We start from the raw sequence: 10,330 nt of genomic DNA, 5'->3' as shown, positions 1-10,330 counted from the left end.
CTCTTTAGATCAGATTTTAGATTCTAATTTAGATGTTCATGAGGATGATATCATAGATCAATATTGCATACCATGGTGGGTACAACAAACTCTATAGGTAGTTGGTGATCTAGTGGGTGATCATGTTGATACATAGAAAACTTGATCTTAGTTTGTGGATCCTCCACAAGATCTCACTACTACATAGCCATTAATTCTCATTCATTATCATACGATTCCCATATTTGATCCTCAGTCCCATGCAGAGGCTCAAGGAAACCCTTATTGTGAGGCAAGGATGGATGAGGAACATTATTACCTCATTAAAAACCACACTTGGGATTTGGTTCCTCTTCCCCCTGGTTGAAAACTTGTTCAATGCAAGTGGATATACAAGACAAAACTGGTAGCAAATGGACTTCATGCACTTTATTTGATACACATGCACTTCATCTAAGGATAGATCCATGATGGGCACATTGATCTACAATATTATCTTTCTTTATAACAGGTTGTAGACATCTTCACATATACCTTCACCAAGCAACATTTGTAGATTTGCAAGATCTCTTGGGGGTGAAAGACATGGCTACATAGCATCTAACATTATTGGCATTGTCTTTTTTGGGGGGGTTGGTGGTGACGAGTGGAGGTTCATTTGTTTTGCATAGTTGTTTGTAAATGGGTACCTAACATGGTTGCAAAATGATGGAACTCATTAATTGCACACCCCCCAATTGTGCTTCAGGGGGATGTTGGAGTACATGCACATTTTCCTACTATTCAAGAGACTACTATTTATAGCATGCCTTTTTTAGCGAGTGGTCTATTTACAGTTGGTTATTTTTTGTAGGGATTTCCATGTAGGATGATGTGTGGCAATAACATGGCACCAAGTGCACACGTTCTTGGCCATATTTGTCTCCTAGTTCTATTTTTGGAGACTAGTTTCTATTTTTGGTGTTCAAAGTTGAATTCTTGAGTTCTCACTTGAATTTGGATAATTCCATTCATGCCCAACTCGATTTATGGCTCTAACTTGATATGCCTAGGTAAATTATCTTTCAAATAGTTAACAAAAACTAAGGGGGAGCTAATTTTTTCTTTTATGTGCATGCACAAGGAACCCCATCCTTGTGCGCATTACTCCTCTCTCCTAGAGAGTGTTATAATATTTTCTCATGGCATTCAATGTAATATAAGCAATTCATGTTAGTCTCTTTGGTCTCTTAGTCTTAAGATTGGTCTCTCAATTTCTCTTCTTTCACTTTTGTCTCAACCTTGCAATTGCTAGTGTTTTCACAACTAGATTCTTATGCTTGTGATCAAAATCTTATAGGTTCAAATAATTATTGCAATAGATATCTGATTTCATTATCTCCACCTTCATATTATATATACATGAGAAAACGTTGCGTGCTTAGTTTCTGATTGGTTGGGTTAACATTGAAGTGTGTGTGTGTGTGTAGGAAAGAGTGTAAGAAAAGTCATACAATACTCAGGGTCACTGACCTAGAATACGTTTATACAATCTCAAGTCCCCGATGTATAGCTAGATCATCTTGTGTAAGAAAAAGTTGGCCACCTAAAATAACCCAATAGTGTGGCATAAGGGGGTAGACTATCACTCATTCTATATGCATGTGAGGCTCAAGTTGTTAACCTATTTCCTTACATTTAAAGACGAACTCTTATCCAAACAAACATAAACACTTTTAAAACCATGTGTGTGTTTTAAAATATTCTAAGATTACTACATTGAAACATGTGTGTGTTTTGATTTATTTTTTTATTTAAAAAAAATTCCAATTAATATTTCATGAATTATCTTTTTTTATATTATTAATTTTAAAGATTTACAAATTAGGTAGAAGGTAAAATATAAAATAGATAAACATAAAACCAAAAGTAAAAATGAATGTAATTCGCTTTCCAACATTAATTAACTTGATTACACTCAAGTAAGGCTAAGACATCCAACAAAAATGAATTTGTTCCCATGGCTACATTCTTCAATCCAACAAGAGCTTCAATCCAACAAGAGCTTAACCTATAGGGTATGGATTACATTGAAAACGACCAAATGTCAAAGTTATATTCCTAACTTTGTTAGTGTTATATTGGTGGGCATGCTATATTGGTGTTGGTGAGGATGCTAGCACTATAGGTTTGTTTTGTCCGATTATTTTTGGGATGGATTTGAGGATGGGCTTAATTTAATGAATTTGAGTTTATATAGATGCTAGCATTTTAGTTTTGAGGATGTTAGTATTTTAGTTTTATTTTTAATGGATGGATTTGAGGATGACTTGATTTTATGAATTTGAGTTTAATAGTATAATATTTTTTTAACACAAATTTAATTATTTGTACATTTTTTTTGTAAGCTTGGTAGAATTACATTCTTCATTATGTCCAATATATTGTTTAATTAGGAATTGAACCAATAATTTGATATTAGAGAGTGCCTTAACAAAACACCTAATCATCATTTAAATTGAACCAATAACTTGACATTAGAGAGTATCTTAACAAAACACATGATCACCATTGATCCAAAACCTTATAAACATTATCAATACCCTTTTAATGCAAAATAATAATTTTAATAAATTTATCTTCAAAATTTCAATTCAAAAATTACTTTATGAAAAAACATTATAATAAAGACCATGTAAAATTTTATTGTGAAATTCTTCCTATCAAGCTTCTAGTAAATCCTCTTTGTGACGAAATTTTATTGTGAAATTCTTCCCATCAAGCTTCTAGTAAATCCTCTTTGTGACGATGGTAGGATAATTTTCGTAGTACTATATGAATTTTTTACAAATATCTTAATTTATCCAATTTTCATTAAAAAAATTATTATAATAATTTATTAAATATATATATTCTATTTTAAATATATATGTTTAAAAATAATTTATATAATAAATATTCAAAATTAAAATACTACGGATCATGTTTCATTATCACAAGTGTATATTAAATTAAAATTAAATTAGTCTCTATAAATTTAAAACCTAATGTTATTATAACTGCCGCAGCAGTTATACCTGCCACGCATCAGGTTTTACATTGACTTTTTAGTTTTGATCAAATTAAAATTGGCGTTGTTTATGTACGCAACAAAATAGTTATGATAGCAGTTTTTTAATAGGAAATTTTTTTATTTGTTTTTTTCAAAAATTAAGTAGTTGGAGTGTTTTAATCATTTTTATGGTGGAAATGGATTCAGCATCATCAAAAATTTCGAAGCATCCAAAATCTTAAAGTTTGACCACTGTAACCAAAATTTTAAAAAAATTCTATCAAAAATTTCATAATCTCACCAAAATTTCTGAACTATTTTGTAAAATTTTTATTTTTAAAATATATATATTTTTCACAATTTATTGTTTGACATAGTTTATATCTTATTTCCCAATAATGATATGCCCCATTAGTACTATTTCATATCGCTATTATTGAGTAGTAAAAATTTAGTTTCAATTAAATATTCTATAATATTTTTAATAGTATTTATAAATAAAAAATTGAAAAACAAAATGAAATTTAAACTATTTTTTTTGTGAGAGATTTTTCGGTGTAAATCACATGGAAAACCATTTATCGACGCGTGGTTCATGGTCAGGACAAGTTGGAGAAACAGATCCAGCCTAGCAAGTTAAATAGTCTCAACAGAGCCTCCAATAGCTATCATGACCAACGGCGAGTTTGACTCTAGGAATCTATAATAATAATATTATTAATATTACTAATATTACATAATGTCAAATTCTTCGACATTATATGTTTAATTGAAATTTAAAACAAAACATATTAATAATATTAATTATTATTTAATTGAAAAAATAAATAAATAATATTAATTATTATTTAATGTTAAATAATATAAAAAATAAAATAAAATTTAAAGAGAATTAATTAATAATTAATAATTAATATGTTTTATTTTTTTAACTTGAATTTATTATAAAAATACTTACTCTTAATTATTCAATCTATTTAATTTATTTTTTATACATCATAATTTCACCTTACAATTATTACACTTACCTATATATTCTTAATAAGAAGTATCTATGGAAAGTTTATATATAACAAAAATTATTAAATATGTTCAACTATTACACATGTATATATGCAAAAACCTATTTCTAATCAAAACTATTAAATGTTAACCAACACATGTTATAACTATTACATTTATCTATGTATTAAAATAGGCATGTATATCAAACCTATTTCTAACACAAACTATTAAACATTAACAAACACATTTTTACACTATTAGTAGTTTTGTTTGTTTTTTTTTTTGTTTTTTTTGTTTTTTTGTTTGGTAGGTCCTTCCATTTTCATTAAAATATAAGCAAGTTATATCCACATATAATTAATTAGGTGGCCTCAACTTGCCCAGAGGGAAACCAAGTCTGTTGGCCACCTAACAACATGATAAGCCATCCAGTAGCAAAAAATAATTAGTCTTTCTACCCAAGCTATATAAGTATGTATGTCTTTGCCTTGCCCAAATACTATTTGCCTATGAACATAAGAAACAACATTATGGAAATTAAAAGTTATCTACATATATAATAAAGCAAAACTAACACCAGCTAGTAGACTACTCCTCTCCCTCTGCAGATGCAGACTCTACCGGAGTCGAATCCTTAGCATTGGATCTTAGAAGCATTGTCTGTGAGAGAAGGCAAGGGAGGCGATCTTCAATTCGTTGAAGGCAGCCATCTTGTTTTTGTAGTTGAAACTATAGTTTTTGGAAGTCCTGTTTATAGTTGGGGAAGTCCTGCACCGTTGTTGCCATGCTCACAGAGATCTACTCCAAGGCCTTTCCCAAGATACCCTTCATGGACTAGTACAGGTACAAAGTCTGCTTAAACTGGGTGACACGACCATGGGTGTGCCCAGGATCAGGCACCATAGCCCGCCAATCCTCCACCTCAATGTCCATCGATCCAACCTACCAATTCAAGTTAGCTTCCCATTCCTCAATTAACTTCCTGATTTCCTCGCTTTTCCCTTCACAGTATGTTGTGGCCGCATCGTTTATGATGTTGACAACCAGTTTGTTGCCTCACATTTTGCCCCCAGATGTGTTTGGTTGCTCTTCCTTCACAGTCACCCTGGTTCTCCTACCACAACCTCTAGTAGTCGTTGCCCACGCCATTGCCACGAACTCACAGTGTGCAGTGGAAAGGTGGGTAGGGTGAATTGCTTGTATAGGAGGTGGCCTGAGCCCAAAAGCTTTTCGCTTCTAGGTGACCCTACTACCCCACACACCTGCCAAGGGAGAAGCACTAAACGGTGATTTCCAATACAAAATTCAAGGACCTTCCTCCTGTCTGTTCCCATGCACGTCATCCTTTCCATCCGACCCAAATAGAGACACAACTTCCATAACCCAAAACTAGTTATCATAACATTCAGAAGAAGAATTTAAATGACCAACGAGACTAACATTGTAAGGGTTGTCCTCGTATCCAGACCATCGCAAACCTATAGTTCTAACCCTGCAAAGACTTCCACAGAGGGGGCAAGGGGCACGGGAATTAGCTGGACAGACAGATAAAAACATACGGCTCCAGGGCCAACAAACATACAGGGAGAAAAACTTCGACCCATCCCCAGGAGAGACAGTAAAACTAAGCCCAGAGGTGGTGTTATTGATAACCCATCCCAACCCCAGTTTTATCAAATCAAACCAAAAGAAGAAGGTCCTAGGGGCCAACCATAGAGGCACATACCCCATATAACCCCATTCAAGAAAGGAAAATTTCAAACCGAACAGACACAGAGCCTATGCCGGTCAAAAGGACATACTGTATCAGGGGTACATGCACCAACAGCTTCCTAGAACCTCGCTTTCTCACAACCATAGGCAAATCGACACCATGCAGACCCAATTCCCATAACCAAATAAGTTGTTGCAAGGAGGAGGGAAAGAAGAAACATATCACATACTAGTTTACCCTCGCCCGGAGAAGATTAACCCGCCACCTCACCTAGATCTGTGCGTTCCTCTGTGCTCGGAATCTACCTTACTCACTTCTTTACCCTGAACATAACATTTACCAGCAACTCTCACGGAGCACTTAACACAATGCCAGACCCAAGACACAATGTCACTGCCACCTCCTACAGGAGTATTAACCACTTGCATGCATGGAGCCACCGCACTTATCCCCTCAAGCTGTAGAATTTTGAATAATATAACACTTATTCACAGAGATTATCCTGATTATACACTATTTGCGGAATGCATGCATAATACATAACCTCCTCTACCATTGATCATCAATTTGCGGAATTAAAAAACAATCGCATGCGCACATTGAAACATCAATCACACATATCAACACAGTATGTAATGGGGAAAGCATACAGCTGAAAACCCCCAACTATCTGTATATTATAATGATAGAGAAAATGTAACAATACATAGTACAATACTCCTCACAAGTACTCAGTACTATCTCCACATGCTACACACAAACTAGCTCAGATCTGAACAAGTCACGGTTCAAATCTCCTCCACTGTTTGCCTGCCTCTACTGCGCAATCCAAGTTGAGAATAGATGAGATCCAAGTTCGAATTCCCTTTTGCTTGTACTGCGCAATCCTCATTGGCAATCTCAATCAATGATTGTGCAAATCTCATGCACAGCTATAGTCACAACTGATAGTAGTCTCACCCTTTCACCCACCTCTAAAACTTGTCTCCACTGAACTGTCCATGCACTGAGTTAACTGATGTATTCTTTAGTTGATTTATGAGTTAATAATTAGTGAATTAATTAATAATTAATTCACATCACTCATCACTAGTGTATTTGGCAGTTAGACTAAATACAACTAGTTCAACTAAGTCAAACTGAACACAACTCCATCAACTCCTCAATCAACTCCACCAAACTCAATCACTTGAGTTCTAACTGAAGTCCATCATGCAATAGCTCAACTAACTCATAGGAAAAGCATATTTCCTTCTTACAGTTGCATGTGCCACATCCGTAGCTCGAACTGAAGTGCTACAAGAGGATAAGATAATGTTTATAGTCCAAATATTATTAAGAGCTAATAATATTCAACTGTTCTATTTTTTGACTGGCAGTATAAAAATAGACTCCGCCCATATGTCTAAAAATAGAGGTCCATCTATTTTTACCAACATGACCAATCATCCATAAATATCATCCTGCAACTCATAGACCATGATCCATATGTCTAAAAATAGACATAGTCTAAAAATAGACTTTGCGCCAAAAATAGCCTGCGGGCGCACTTAGTGAAGGCGACTTCTTTTCACTAAGCTCCATCATCTTGTTGCATTTTCAACACTCCCTCTCAACAAGATATGGATTATCTGCAACCCCTATCCTGCCTCTGTGGTATTTGAATTTGCTCCTGGTGAGTGCCTTTGTCAAGATATCAACATCCTGATCCTCCGTGGGAATGTATGAAAGTAACACGATTCTCCACTGCACACAATCTCTGATATGATGGTACCTGATGTCGATGTGCTTGGATCTTTCATGAAATACTGGATTAGCCGAGAGTTTAATGCAACTCTGGTTATCACAATAAATCACAGTAGGCTCCATGTGTGACCCGAACAACCTGACCAGGATCTTCCTAATCCATATAGCCTCGCATGCAGCCAAACTTGCTGCCATATACTCGGCCTCTGCTGAACTGAGTGCCACGGATCTCTGCTTCCTACTGTACCAAGAAACTGTTGTTGACCCGATACTGAAGATCCCTCCAGATGTGCTCTTTCTATCTGTTGGGCTCCCTGCCCAATCTGCATCCGTGAAGCCACATAGCTTCACCTCATCCTCCTGTCTGTACCACAATGCATATCCCGATGTGCCTCTGAGATAACGCAATACATGCTTGCCTGCCTTCCAGAAGAGCTTGGTTGGCCTAACCATAGCTTGTGAAAGATGGTTAACAGCATAGCAAATATCGGGTCGTGTATTGACCAGATACATAAGCGACCCCACCAACTGTCGATAAACAGTGGCATCCACTACCTCCGTTGAAGTAGCATCCTCCTTCCTCCAACCTCCAGGAAGAGGAGTATCAACAGGCTTGCAGCCATGCATGTTGAACTTCTCCAGTATCTCCTGGGGATACTTACCCTGAGAAACAAATAGTCCATCACTGCGCTGCCAAATTTCCAATCCCAGGAAATAATGAAGGAGGCCCAAGTCCTTCATCTCAAACTCTCTAGCAAGATCCTCCTTGCATGAAAGTATCAACAGCTCATCTCCCGTCAAAATCAAATCATCTACATAAAGTAAAATGATCAGCAACTTACCCTCCACCACAATCTGGTATAGGTTAGGATCCGCCTCACTCTTGGAGAATCCAAGTCCGGTGAAATAACTGTCTATCCGTGTGTACCAAGCACGAGGTGCTTGTTTCAACCCATACAGTGCTCTCTTGAGCCTGCACACATGCGACTCGCTGTTGAAGATCTCGAAACCTTCGGGCTGCTCTATGTACACCTCCTCCTCAATGACTCCATTGAGGAACGCAGTCTTCACATCCATCTGATGGATGTGCCACCCCATCTGCGCTGAGAGAGCAAGAATCGTCTATATGGAAGAATACCTTGCGACAGGTGCAAAGGTCTCCTCATAATCGATCCCCTCTATCTGTGAGAAGCCTTGGGCAACAAATCTTGCCTTGTAATTCTCCACACTCCCATCAGCTTTCTACTTCACTTTGTAGATCCATTTCAAACCCACCACTGATTTCCCCTCCGGTCTTGGGACAATCTCCCATGCATTGTTTCTGACAATCGAATCATACTCTTCCACCATGGCATCTACCCATGCGGGATCCTCCACATCTTCCTCGAAAGAGGATGGCTCAGTCACGACACATTTGCTCACAAGAGCCATGTATCCAGTGTACCGATCAGGTGACTGTCTCTGTCTGCGCTGTGTTGTAGGTGGTCCTACAACCTTCTCTGCATCTTGAGCCAGTCGCTCAGCTTTTGTAGTGCGCTTTCGCCCTCTAATGGTTGGCGCTGCATGGGTGGTCTCTTCCACTCCATGAACTTCATCTTGTGGCTGATCCACATCCTGAAGCTCATCCTTAGGAACTAATAGCTCCTCATCTGCATGCAAGTGTGGCTCCCTCTCAAGCGAACACTTCATGGCTTTCTCCTCCTGAAATTTGATATCTCGTCGCACAACAGTCTTGCGACTGTCTGGAAAATACACACGATAGTTGTGGGGCGTATCAGTGTACCCCACAAATATCCCAACCTCTGCGGTCGGCTCCAGCTTCTTCCTGGCATCCTTCGTCACATGCATGTAAACAGGAGAACCAAAAATCCTCAAATGGGAAATATCAGGCCTCTTACCAGAATAAGCCTCCTCGGGTGTACTCATGCCAAGTATCTTGTGAGGAAGACGGTTCTGCACATATACTGCAGTATTGCATGCCTCTTCCCACAAGTGAAGGGGTGGGCCCTAATCATGCAACATCGCCCGTGCAGCACCCAAGATCGTTCTGTTCTTCCGCTCAGCAACCCCGTTCTGCTGTGGGTTATGGGGAGCTATGAGCTCTCTTCGAATCCATTCTGCGCTGCAGAAGTCCTTAAACTCGCCAGAGATGACTTCATCACCATTGTCACTCCTAAGGGCCTTCACCTTCTTCCCCGATTCCTTCTCGACCAGTGCTATGAACTCACGGAACTTTGAGTATGTCTCGCTCTTCTTCTGCATGAAGAAGATCCAGCACTTTCGAGAGAAATCATCAACAAAGATCACATAGTACTTGTGCTTTGCAGTCGAAGCTACCAAGAGAGGTCTACACACGTCTGTGTGAATTCTCTCAAGGATCGTCGTGGCGTGACTCTCCTTCTCATGAAAGGTGGCTTACAAAAATTTTCCCAAAGTACACCCCTTGCACTGATCTGACTGCACAAGAGTGCCTTTAGGAATCCCAGTAGAAATCTGTTGCAGTATCTTCAAGGTTCCATGGTGAAGGTGGCCCAATCTCCGGTGCCACAGCTTGCCATCATCCCAGCTCACCATTCCTTCTACCTTGCATGCCATTGCTGTGCAGCCATCTACATGCAATTGATAAAGATTGTTGACTCGAACCCTTATCTTCTGGGTTTCTCCAGTTGTTTTACTGCACGGGAAAGCCTTTCCCTCGCTGAAGACAACATCATATCCCTTGTCTTATAACATCGCCACAGAGATAAGATTCTTCTTCAATCCTAGAACATGCATCACTTCCTTCAATACGAAGGGTTTACCAGACTCCCTCTCAAAGGAAATGGTATCGATACCGGTCGCACTGTATCTACCAT

The sequence above is a fragment of the Pinus tabuliformis genome, chromosome 7 (assembly GCF_031772625.1).
Source record: "Pinus tabuliformis cultivar Carrire ecotype Pingquan chromosome 7, CPIR1, whole genome shotgun sequence".
NCBI classification, from domain to species: Eukaryota; Viridiplantae; Streptophyta; class Pinopsida; order Pinales; family Pinaceae; genus Pinus; species Pinus tabuliformis.
Note: the sequence above shows the minus strand (reverse complement) of the source record.